A 13506-nucleotide genomic window follows, 5' to 3' on the forward strand; every position below is an offset into this window, starting at 1 on the left:
TTATACCAGCCATTAAATCTCTCCGTAGATAAAAGTCTAGGCTGAGGGGTGTGTTTTTTTTTCAAAGACTATGAGTAATATCAGTTAAAAAAGAGAGATAGAGAAAATGGACGACAATCTATAAATATACCAACTCAAAGGAGATAACACTAGACATTGAAAAATGTGCAAACTTGCATTATTTTTTCAGTCTGGGATAATCTGGAGAACTATTGGTTTTGGAAGATAGTGTAATTTGATATATTCGGGATCATTCCCAAGACTTATGGCTCTCATTACAGAAAAGTCTGCAAATATGAGAACATTTTTGACATACACCATGTGGGGACATACTGTTCTTACTAAGATTTCCTCCTACTGTCAAATCATTAATATTCGTGGGGGACTAATTTTCGTGGATTTCGTGGTTCAGTCAATCCACAAAATTTAATCCCAACGAATAAGTAAAATTCCCATTCATTTTATAATCAAAAGTTGAAATCCACGAATTCATATTCCCACGAAACTACCGTTTTGACCAAAACCACGAAATTTCATGCCCACGAAATTAAATGATTTCACAGTATTGGAAAGATTTTTGTTTAAAAGTAATGATCCTGAAAATTTAGTATCCAACTTAGTGGAAATCTAATGCTTTATGACCACTAGGGAAATGAAAAGCATGTCACATAAACTAGGTTTCTATATATACTTGTCAATTTGAAATGAATAGTAAGTTTAAATGTGACAGGAATTAAGGTGGTTCTGCATGTTTGAAACCAAATACTGTTATTCAAAAAATAATATAAAATTTATATTTTTTTCAAAGCATGATATTCAACCAATAAAAAAGACAGGGTTGTGTGCTTGATTTATTAGTCCCCTACTGGTTGAAAACCAGTTTCGGGGACTAGAGGAATGCACTTTTCTGTCATTCTGTCCGTCCGTCTGTCTGTCCGTCCGTCCGCAATTTCGTGTCCGGTCCATAACTCTCCCATCAATGAAGGGATTTTAATATTACTTGGCACAAATGTTCCCCATGATGAGACGACGTGTCATGTGCAAAACCCGGACCCCTAGCTCAAAGGTCAAGGTCACAATTGGAGGTCAAAGATCAACAGGGCTTTTTTCCTGTCCGGTCCATAACTCTCCCATCAATGAAGAGATTTTAATATTACTTGGCACAAATGTTCCCCATGATGAGATGATGTGTCATGTGCAAATCCCGGACCCCTAGCTCAAAGGTCAAGGTCACAATTGGAGGTCAAAGGTCAACAGGTCTTTTTTCCTGTCCAGTCCATAACTCTCCCATCCATGAAGAGATTTTAATATTACTTGGCACAAATGTTCCCCATGAGGAGACGAGGTGTCATGCGCAAAACCTGGACCCCTAGCTTAAAGGTCAAGGTCACAATTGGAGGTCAAAAGTCAACAAGGCTTTTTTCCTGTCCGGTCCATAACTTTCCCATCTATGAAGGGATTTTAATATTACTTGGCACAAATGTACCTCATAATAAGACGATGTGTCATGCACAACTTTCAGACCCCTAGCTCAAAGGTCAAGGTCACACTTAGCAGTCAAATGTTAACATAGCATGAACAGGGTCTGTTTCGTGTCCGGTCCATAACTTTGACAGTCATTAAGGGATTTTAATATCACTTAGCACATGTGTTCCCCATGATGAGACGACGTGTCATGCGCAAATCCCGGACCCCTAGCTCAAAGGTCAAGGTCACAATTGGGGGTCAAAAGTCAACAGAGTTTTTTTCTTGTCCCGTCCATATCTCTGCCATCCATGAAGGGATTTTAATATTACTTGGCACAAATGTTCCCCATGATGAGACAACATGTCATGCGCAAAGCCCAGACCCTTAGCTCAAAGGTCAAGGTCACAATTGGAGGTCAAAGGTCAATAAGGTGTTTTCCCTGTCCGATCTAGAACTCTGTCATCCGTCAAGGGATTACAATATTACTTGGCATAAATGTTTCCCATGGTTTGATGACCTGTCATGCGCAACACCCAGTGCCCTAGCTTAAAGGTCAAGGTCAGATTTTGAGATCAAAGGTCAAGAGGATTTTTTTCCTGTCCGGTCTATAACTTTGTCATGCAAAGCAGGATTTAGATATCACTTGGCACAAATATTCCCCTGGATGAGACAACATGTCATGCGCAAGAACCGTCCCTAGGTCTAAGGTCAAGGTCATATTTAGAGGTCAAAGGTCAAATTCAAGAATGACTTTGTAAGGAACATTTCTTCATGCATGGAGGGATTTTGATGTAACTTGGACCAAATGTTCACCACCATGAGGCACCCTTGTTTTCAGAATTACGTCCCTTTGTTGTTACTATAAATAGATTTTATTGTAACTTTTTCATTACTGGCGGTAGAGAAAAATCGAGACCACTTTTCTGTGGTACAGCATACATGTTACATCCAATTTTTAGGTGTATTTTGACCTATCTCTACCTGGTAAAGAGTTTCTTGTGGACTTATGTTATATAGATATTTTTTTATTTTTTTTTTTTTATTTTTTTTTATTTTATTTTTTTTTTTTTTTTTTTTTTTTTTTTTTTTTTAAGGATTAATTTCCCTTTGTTGTTATTATAAATAACTTACATGATAACATTTTTATAATCAGCCCAAAAAATTCAATATGATAATAACTGTGGGTTTTTATATATGCACATTTTAATCCAAGTGTGTTGTTATAACATATTGTATATGTAGTACAATATTGTTTATACATCATTGACAGATATCAGTTCATTATGTTTTACTGCAGTAGAGAAAATTAGGTGCCTTCCATATTGCATGGCAATACTTCATTCACTTGTTTTGTCAGATTGATTTGAAAATAGTTTTGTTCCGGTCAATTTTGACATGGTCTTCTTGGGGGGGGAAAACCACACATTTGATGACATTTTTGCATATTGGAATGTTCCACAAAGTAGATATATTAGTAAATTTTTTCATAGTTGCAGATTTATCCATTTTCAGTCATACAGCCAAATGCTTGTGCTTAATTCTTAACAATTCTACAAATATCAACTTGAACTTATTTTACAGTACAGCATATATTAAACCAAAAAATGGTTTCTTAGCCCTTCCCATGCTAAATTTCAATAATGAACTGGTCCGTCTTCCAGTTTGGGCAGTACCATTTATCATTTGAAGGAATGTTTACTGAAAATTACTGACTGGATAGCGAACAGTGCAGACCAAGATCTGGCTGATCTTGGTCTACACTGGCTGCATAGGCAGAATCAATCGTGTCCAGCATGGTAAGTGTTTTAAATACAAAATTAATGGTCTCTTAGTACAATATAATTTACTCTTTAACACCACAAAAAGGAACTGAGCAAGTGGTCCTTCACTGAATGTCATCCTTCACTGAAAGTAGTCACTTAATAGATGTGGCCTTGAACACAAAACAAACAAACAAACAAACTGAAGAATGCGGAATTGTGTAACAAGAGTATGTAATACATGAAATTTGCTGATTGTCAGTACAGGTCCGCCGTGCGCTGGAAAAGAAACCAACCGAAAATTAGCAAATATTTAATGGGTGTCGTCAAGGATTTACATAATAATCATTGATAGTGTGTTAGAATCGAAATAATATATCTCAAACAGTGATTTGCTCTTGCATAAAGTCATTGTTTATCGTTTAGATGCATTATTATTATATCACTCGGGCTACGCCCTCTTGATATAGTTCCTTTGCATCTAAACTCCAAACAATTATTTATTCAATGTTCAAATCACTGTTTTGGATAAAGAATTCTAGCACCCCCCCCCCCCAAAGAGAAAATCTATGTTGTTTGCCTGTGTCTATCAATAACATATAGGGTATAGGGTCGATTTATATTTATCTTTATTTTTTTTTAGTAGATATTAAATACGCATGCGTCACATATAGATCCCTTGTTTTCTGTTGTTCGCCTATTGTCTATTTTCAATAAAGCAGGTCTGTACATAAATTTAACATCATCTAGTGTAGCCCAACACGTGATGCGCTAAACGTCACTTTGCCTCTAAAATGAATGTGAATATGTCACTAAAAATATATACACATGTTTACAATAAGTTAATTCATCAATATTGAACCAATTTGAAAGGCTATCCCTGTAACTACATTTTCCTTTTCAAAAATCTTTCTTCTATTTTTTAACGCATATTTTCTTTCTTATTGATTGCAGAGCACACCTCAGTGCTCCAAAACTGTAGGAAGTGTGAACAGAATTAAGCTTTAACTAGAAGTTTTAGTGGGGAAAATCTAGTCACCAAGGATACATTTTCAAATAGGTTTCGAATCATGTGCATGATATTAACACAATAAATTTAATAAAGCACTTACGCCCTGATTTATATTTTTGTTTACATTTTCTACTTTCGCTTTCGAGCTCAAAATGACGTAGCGTGATCACGTGATTGGGCACACTGTAGATGCTATACACTTTTAAATACCCAGCTTTTTATTTACACTTTGGGTTTTAGTCAGATTATTAAATACATGCCGTTAGAATATTTCTACAGATGCACCTTTGGTTTTCCGTTGGTTCAAGCCTAGCTTAGAATCATGATTTTTTATGTCAAGTTAAAGGCAGGGGTGTAAAAAATTTTCCACACCACTCATCCTGCAGGACTAGTAGCCACTAAAATCTACTCGCCCTTAGTGAACAGTCACTTGCCCTTAAAATTGACATGTTTAATAGTGTCACTTTTATGAAAGGAGTATTACACATGTACAATAAGAAAATTTCAAAATGTAACACACAGTAGACAAAGACTATTCTCTTGTACACTACATTTTCCTTTTTAAGGAGGCATATTTGTTCTTCTTAAATTTCCTTTTTACAGCAGACATTTTTATTTTTCTTTCCTCTATTTTTGTCAGCAGCAGCACCAGCCAGTTGCTCTCCAAAATAACTGTAGCGATAGTAATAATAATTAAAAACTATCCCCTACTGTATTTTCCTAGTGTTAGGACAGCAAAAAATATTTTCATTTTCTCAAGACTTACTTCCGGAAAATTAATTATTTTGAAAAGTGTCCCAAAAATATGGACACAATAATCATCATCCACACACCCGTTGTGAAAGCGAAAAAAACCCAACAATTATCGGAAATTATTCAGTTTATAAGCTAAGTAATTGGCCTTATTTTCATCAATAATTAACGCCCTCTAAAGAGCTAAAAGAAGTGTGTCGGTATCATGGCATCTGAAGTGGAGATCAAAGCGGTATAGTTGCCCGAGATTGTCATGGCATTACGTCATGTTTTCGGCCATGTAAAACATCACTGTTTGATCTTACTGCCTTGCTTCTTTAAATTCTTGAGAAGAAATCAATAAAAAAAGTTTCTTCCTTTAATTTTTTAAAAGCGAATGTGCAATATCACGAATGAACTGACAGGTAAATGTGTGTCAAACAATTAAACTGGATATCCTACCTCTGTGACCTATTTGCCCTCAAGGAATTTACATTATTGTTAAGAGAAGAATATCTTACAAAGTGTTGTGTCAAAAAGTACATGTACAAAGATTCATTTAAAACTTAATTAAATACCGCAACAACATCATCATACTGCTTTATTCTAAAGCCACAGCCACATTTCTATGTACATTCACAAGGTCACATAACCTATTCTGCCGCGCTAACAGAAATCTGTTTGCGAAAAATCGTTTTACTCCATGTATTTAATTAAATTGCTGCCGCTTTTTCATTATTTAAGAATTTTTATGCCCCCGAAGGGAGGCATATAGTTTTTGAACCGTCTGTCGGTCTGTCCGCAATTTTCATGTCCGGTCCATATCTTTGTCATCCATGGATGGATTTTCAAATAACTTGGCATGAATATGTACCACAGTAAGACGACGTTTCTCGCGCAAGACCCAGGTCCGTAGCTCAAAGGTCAAGGTCACACTTAGACGTTAAAGGTCATTTTTTATGAAAGCATTTATTTTTTAGAAACGTTATGTCGGCTGTTCGCAATTTTCAAGTGTTATATAAATTTGTTTTATCGATGCTCATGTGATTTTACAAATAATTGATGAATTAAACGTATAACACTCAGCGGGAAGAAAGTCTTAGCTTTAAATAAGGTCACACTTAGAAAATGGATAAGTTTTTTGATGGTGCGTGTAACCAGTCAATTTCTATTACGAAGGAGATTTTCAATAAATTACTGGCATGACATTTTATACTAGTACGATGTGTCATCCGCAAACCAGGTCGTATAAAGTTCAAGGTACATTGCGATTAAAGATAGTGCATTGATGGCGTGTCCGGTATCCAATCTTTGTCCCTATCCATGATGATATCAATACTAATGCAAAAACACTGTAGATCCCACAGTAAGACGCTGTCAGGTGACGCAAACAGGTTGTAGCTAGAGGTAAGGCCCACTTTTTTTTTAAGGATGTGCAATGATGGCTGTCCGATCAATCTTTTTTCGTGAGAAATTTTTCCAAAATTATGGCATTAAATGGTCCCCAGTACGGAACAACTTTTTTTTTCCACAAAACAAGACCCATTATAATCATGAAAGTAAGTAACTTAACGTTAAAATTCATTTTTCATTCTGATTGATTGCTTTGTCCTGGATATCATATCTTATGTTCATTCAATCGTGGATTTAAAATCCATGATGAATGTGTGAGAACATTATAAGACCAATTTGTTAAGCATCAAACCCCTTCCGTACAAATGGTCCTACCTAATACAGCCATACAATATTTCACAAATGCCTACGTGTAGGAAGTTCAACTATTGGTCAGACATGCGTGCTGACATGCTTATATATCAATTGTATTTACTCTTTAAATCATGAAGAAATCAATTAAAGATCGCAATGTTTTTGAAATTTTCGAAAGTCGATTATATGAAATTAACCGTTTTTTGCGAATTTTGCATACATTTTTTACATTAAACTAAAATTATTATAGAATTCAAACTGTATTACTTCTCAAGCGGTGTTGAAAATTTTAAGCGTTTATATTAAAAAATGAATGCACTACCAGCGTTTTTTGTGTATGTGTTGGTAAACAAAAGTAACAGCGATGTAAATTAGATATTACGAAAGGTCGCATGTGCTCGTGGAATGGAAAATTACTGGCATGACATTTTGATATCTTTACGATTCGCGGGTAAATTCCAGTCAATCCAGGTATTTTTTCGTGATACAATTTCTGAATTTGGTAAAGTTGCGATGTAAAAGCCACTCGCCCGATCGGTCGAGTATACAACGAAGTCCACTCGTCCTATCCAGACTTTAACTCACCAAAGTACGATGAATGTGAATATAGCACTATCAGATCCTTCCCAAGAAACTGCCTGTCAGCAGGTGGACTTGTTCAAAGAGCTTGGTGAATGTCTATCGATCGGGAATGCGCCCATTTTTTTTACAGATGTTCCTAAATGAGAGCATATAATTTTTTTTCGTACCCGCAAATTTTTGCCCGAAAAAAAGTTGATGGCCGGGGGCTAAAATTAGGGTCAGTCGGGTCACCGGAAACATACATTTTTTTTTTTTTTTTGGCCTTAACTATACACTGCCTTAACTATACACTGAAACAATATATAATTCCATTGGAAAGTTTTTAAATATTATCTTAACAGTTAATGCTTGATTATTGCAAAATTTTTTCATTTCTAGATTGTTTCTTTTTGTCTCCTAGGATATGTTAATAGCTTACTGTGATAAATTATTTATTACTCTAAAATCCTGTTGGAAATAACAGAATTCCAAGTGTTGATGTGTGAGAACCATTATTATATAGAAAATCCCAATTTGTTTAAGACTAAATTCAAACCCCTGTCCTTACAAAATGGCATTTTCCTACCCCTAATGACCAGCCACTACAATATTTTCTCCAGTGCACTCTGTAGGAAATAAAGTTCAACTGATTGTTTGGTCCAGACTGCAGTGACTAGAACATGCTCTGATGTATGATCCAAACTGTAGTTGCTACTTCTTTAAATTCATTGAAGTGCAGAAACCAAGAGTTACTAGTAAGATGTCAATGTTTTTTTTTTGCAGGCAAATTTAGGGCAGAAAGTCCGGGTTATCTCAATTGCAAAAAGTACGTTTTTTGGGGTTTTTTTGGCAACCTTATACCTTTGAAACTTAAACATTTCAACACTAGACAGTATGCTAACTTAATGCATTTCTGACTGTTTTTTTCTTAATACAACATTTTGATAAAAAAAAAGTACAACTTTTTAGCTCACCTGCTCGAGGGTGCTCAAGGTGAGCTTTTATGATCGCCCTGTGTCTGTCGTCCGTCGTCGGCGTCAACAATTTGACTGTTAACACTCTAAAGGTCACAATTTTGGCCCAATCTTAATGAAACTTGGTCAGAATGTTCCCCTCAATAAAATCTTGGACGAGTTTGATATTGGGTTATCTGGGGTCAAAGACTAGGTCACCAGGTCAAATCAAAGGAAAAGCTTGTTAACACTCTAGAGGTCACATATTTAGCCCAATCTTAATGAAACTTTGTCAGAATGTTACCCTCAATAAAATCTTGGATGAATTCGATATTGGGTCATCTGAGGTCAAAAACTAGGTCACCAGGTCAAATCAAAGGAAAGGCTTGTTAACACTCTAGAGGTCACAATTTGGGCACAATCATAATAAAACTTGGTCAGCATGTTACCCTCAATAAAGTCTTGGAGGAGTTTGATATTGGGTCATCCGGGGTCAAAAACTAAGTTACCAGGTCAAATCAAAGGAAAAACTTGTTAACACTGTAGAGGCCATATTTAAGACTGTATCTTCATGAAACTTGGTCATAATGTTAATCTTGATGATCTATAGGTCAGATTTAAATCTGGGTCAGGTGGGATCAAAAACTAGGTCATTAGGTCATTTCAAAGGAAAAGCTTCTTAACACTCTGTAGGCCACATTTATGACCGTATCTTCATGAAACTTGGTCAGAATGTTAATCTTGACGACCTTTAGGTCAAGTTCAAATCTTGATCATGTGGGGTCAAAAACTAGGTCACAGGTTCAAATCAAAGGAATAGCTATTTAACACTTTAGAGGCCGCATTTATGACCAGAATGTTAATCTTGATGATCTTTAGGTCAAATAGGTCAGGTGAATACAGGGCCTTCATGGCCCTCTTGTTTTGATAATTCCCAATTTAGACATTTGAGGGTGTACAAGTTCATACAACTTTTGCAAAAAGAATTAGAACCACTGTGAAATCAGACTGTTTAGTCCTGCCAAGAGCCATATTACCTGTACTGTGTTGATGTTTTGTAAAACCCGATTCAAATTTTAAAAATTCAAAATGAATGTCAAAAGAAGGTAAAATTTTCTATTTGTTTACATTTCAGGGCCAAGATGTTGTGTTCCAGCAAAGGGAAACATTGAAGTTGAAAACAAGGTAAGTTGATGCACATACTTCTTAAATGTTTTTCTCACCTAAGGTCTGCTGAATCCAGAAGATGCAGGATCAAATCCGGTAAGTGATAACAGTTACTGTATATGTGATACCAAACGTTAGCCATGGTTTTTGATGAAGAAGAGTTAAAACAAATGTACACCAAATTGAAACATCAAGCTCCCTCTGAGAAAAAAATGGAAATTTTCAGTAGATTAGTTGACGTTGTCCTGAATACACCATTTTTCTGATTGGGTTAACATTTCGAAAGAAAGTTCCGGTTTTGGGGCAGAAGTGTGAATCCAGTTCTACAAGTGATCTGCCTTATAGTTGAGTAGCACTGGAACTTCTTATGACCATTTAGGGACTGCCAAAAGTAAAGATTTTAAACAGCTACTCATGAACCAACTTGGTTCTTCACCAAACTTTGCAGCAACCTGGTATGGACCTCCCATTAAGTTTGTTCAAATGGTTCCCCTTGACCCATTTTAGGGGCTGCTAGAACTTAAAATTGGAAAACCTTTAACCAACTTTCTGTCTTGAACCACTGGGTGAATCTTCACCAAACTAGGTTAGTAGAGGTGTACTGGTCAGGAACCCTGGCAATGCTTGCGTGTATCAGTGCTATACACTGGGCACGTTAAAGAACCAGGCTGTCTATTCGCAACGAGCTAGGCTAAGTTAGCCGGACAAGTCTGTATCTGATTTCTGATCTCTCTGTCATGGGGGCTTTGTCTCACTCTGTCCCTCTGGTCAGATCGCTCTGTGTCTGTACTAGTAGAGGATGAATTATGCGCCCTGTGTGGCTGCATTTGAACTATGTAAAGCGCCTTTGAACGTGAAATTGATCATGAAAAGGGCGCTATATAAATCTGGTATAATAATAATAGTAGCACCTTTGTATAGTTTATTCAAATGACAAGGGCTGCTAGAGCATCAGTTAGAATTTTTTATAAACAACTTGTTCTGCAACATTGCATTTTGAGTCTCGACTTGTTTGCATACAACCATGATGCAGTTCCTGTGTATCTTCTGGTTTGCCATTTCCCTGCTAATGTTCATTGAAAATTCCAAGTCTAAACTAATAAGTAGGTTAAACAGTAACAGTTGATCATGTTGAAAATTCCCATAGGTAAAAACGAGAATGAAATATATTTTCAGAGGAAAAAAGATCTGCTTTCAAAAAAGATTATAGGTAATTTTTGTTTTGCCTTTCAACAAAGAATTTCTTTGACTACCGATCAGTAAGTTTTCATCAGAAAGAGAATTAAACAGAAAGTGGTAAGAGAAAAGAAGATAAAAGTCATTGCTGAAACTTTAGATTGGAAAAATAAACGAGCTTCAAGGAGGGAGAATGACGAAGTAATGCAGACTATATATATTTCAAATGGGAATGGTTTTAGACTTGTAAAAGGAAGGACTTCATTATCTGGAGTATATTAATTGTTCTTCTGTGTTAAAATATTTCAGTAGTGTAGCTAAAAGGCTCTGAGGCAGGGGCCTACACATGGTTTTCACAAGCAGTGTTTATTGTAGTCGGGGGTAGAAATTAGTATTTTTTGCACTTGACATTTTTGCTTGTACAAAAAGATCTAGACAACACCAGTCTACCAAGTATATGCACAGTGTAAAAAACGTGATCAGTTGATGCGTACTGTGTAATTGAAAGTGAAAGAAGAAGAAAGGAAGAACGCTGCCATTTCCATTTGAGTGTTTGCAAAATGTTGCAGATTTATAGAAAGCCTGCTCACAGTTTAGCCGACTTGAACATAATGTGCTCAAAGTAAGCTGTTGTGATCACTAACCCTCTGTCGCCTTTCAGTTGTCTGTTTGTCCATTGGTGTCAACATTTTCCTCCCAACAACTTCTGTGAAACCATTTTGTGGAAGTTTGTAAAACTGGGCATGAATGTTTTATGAGTGGTAGTAGTCCTTCAAAATTATTAGGATTGTGCAGATAATTCTGATTTGTCAAAAAAAAAAAAAAAGCATGGCCACTAGAGAGCATGGTCAGTTTTCACTGTATGTTTGTTGTATAGCAGGGGCTTCATTAAAAGCTGGGCCGGGGATTTCCCCCAGCCAGATTGGTCTGAAGTTCGAGCTACTTTTCCTGCTGCAAATAAAGTTCTGAATGGGAGAATCTCGGACCCCCCTCTACTTCAGTAATAAATGAAACCCCTGTATAGTGGAAAATTCAAAACTCTTCTTGCAAGAAAGTTTGCTCTGATTTATAATGTCCTTGGGTGACTCTTTACTAAGAACATTCAACATTATTTAGATTTGGCCACCATAGCTAAAAATATATTTTTCTGTGATCTTCTCCCAAGAATGTTCAATATATACTGGTGGCCGCTAGAGAGCATGGTCACTTTTCATGTATGTATATCATATAGAGGAAAATTCAAAACTCTTTTTGCTAGAAAGTGTTGCCCTGATTTCAACATAATTGTACACAATGTTCCTTGGGTGACTCTTTCAAATTATTTAGACTCTGCTACCAGAGGTAAAACAAACTATGAAAATGCTATTAAAATTGATTAGATTTGATATATCACAATGCACCAGAGCAGTTCTACAGTTACAAATTTTTTAGGAAGAGCATGCCTCAGGACCTCCCTAATTTCTTTATGGACATCATTGAGCTTCAGAATTTTGTATGTCAGTGCTTATTGTCAAAGATAGAAGGTTATGCTATCAACATTGAAATCCTTAGTTTTTGTGGATTGGTAATTTTTGTGGTTTTGTCCATCCACACAATTGATAAATCCCATCAAAGAAATAAAGAACTCCCAGTTCATTTTATGTGCATTCAAAAATTCGTATCTCCCATGAAAAAGCCAAACCATGAAATTTCTAGCTGCAGAAATGGAAAGATTATTTTGTTGTCATACTATAATATGTTTAAACAGTTGATGCTACAGGTGCTTTTTGCAGTTTTTTGGTATTTTTTCGTACATTGGCTTATACTGAATGTGTGTGTGTGCTGGTTTCGACGATGAACTATTTGCTTTTAGCTCACCGGGTCAAATCAAAGGAAAAGCTTGTTAACACTCTAGAGGTCAATTTTGACCCAATCGTATTGAAACTTGGTCAGAATGTTACCCTCAAAAAAATCTTAAATGAGTTCGATATTGGGTCATCCTGGGTCAAAAACTAGGTCACCAGGTCAAATCAAAGGAAAAGCTTGTTAACACTCTAGAGGTCACAATTTTGGCCCAGTCTTAATGAAACATGGTCAGAATGTTACCCTCAATGAAATCTTGCACAATTTCGATATTGGTTCATCTGGGGTCAAAAACTAGGTCACCAGGTCAAATCAAAGGAAAAGCTTGTTAACACTGTAGAGGCCACATTTATGACTATATCTTCATGATATTTAGTCAGAATGTTAATCTTGATGATCTCAAGATCCAGTTTGAATCTGGGTCATGTAACATCAAAAACTAGGTCACCAGGTCAAATCAAAGGAAAAGCTAGTTAACACACTAGAGGCCACATTTATGACCATATCTTAATGAAACTTGGTCATATTGTTAATCTTGATGATATATAGGTCAAGTTCAAATCTGGATAAGATGGGATCAAAAACTAGGTCACTAGGTCAAATCAAAGGAAAAGCTTGTTAACACTCTAGAGGCCACATTTATGACTGTATCTTCATGAAACTTAGTCAGAATGTTAATCTTGATGATCTTTAGGTCAAGTTTGAATCTAGGTCTTACGGGGTCAAAAAGTAGGTCACCGGGTCAAATCAGAAGAAAAGCTAGTTAACACTCTAGATGTCACAATTTTGGCCCAATCTTAATGAAACTTGGTCAGAATGTTAACCTCAAAAAAATCTTGGACAAGTTTAATATTGGGTCATCTGGGATCAAAAACCAGGTCACCAGGTCAAATCAAAGGAAAAGCTTGTTAACACTGTAGAGGCCACATTTATGACTGTATATTCATGAAACTTGGTCAGAATTTTAATCTTGGTGATCTCAAGGTCCAGTTTGAATCTGGGTGATGTAGGGTCAAAAACTAGGTCACCAGGTCAAATAAAAAAAAAGCTAGGTAACACTTTAGAGGCCACATTTGTGACTATATCTTAATGAAACTTGGTCAGAATGTTAATCTTGATGATTCCTAGG

At 36.1% G+C, this 13506-nt stretch overlaps 1 long non-coding RNA gene across 4 annotated transcripts in view; it reads left to right on the plus strand.

The window, feature by feature from the left end:
- Positions 1–13506, plus strand: part of LOC123561784 (uncharacterized) — a 108257-nt gene that overhangs the window by 25943 nt on the left and 68808 nt on the right. For all 4 annotated transcript variants that reach the window (XR_006688516.2, XR_006688518.2, XR_008372746.1 and 1 more), the window contains one exon: positions 9328–9377. This is a non-coding gene — a long non-coding RNA (uncharacterized LOC123561784). The remainder of the gene's footprint in view (positions 1–9327; positions 9378–13506) is intronic.

This window comes from Mercenaria mercenaria, chromosome 10 (assembly GCF_021730395.1).
Source record: "Mercenaria mercenaria strain notata chromosome 10, MADL_Memer_1, whole genome shotgun sequence".
Lineage (NCBI taxonomy): Eukaryota > Metazoa > Mollusca > Bivalvia > Venerida > Veneridae > Mercenaria > Mercenaria mercenaria.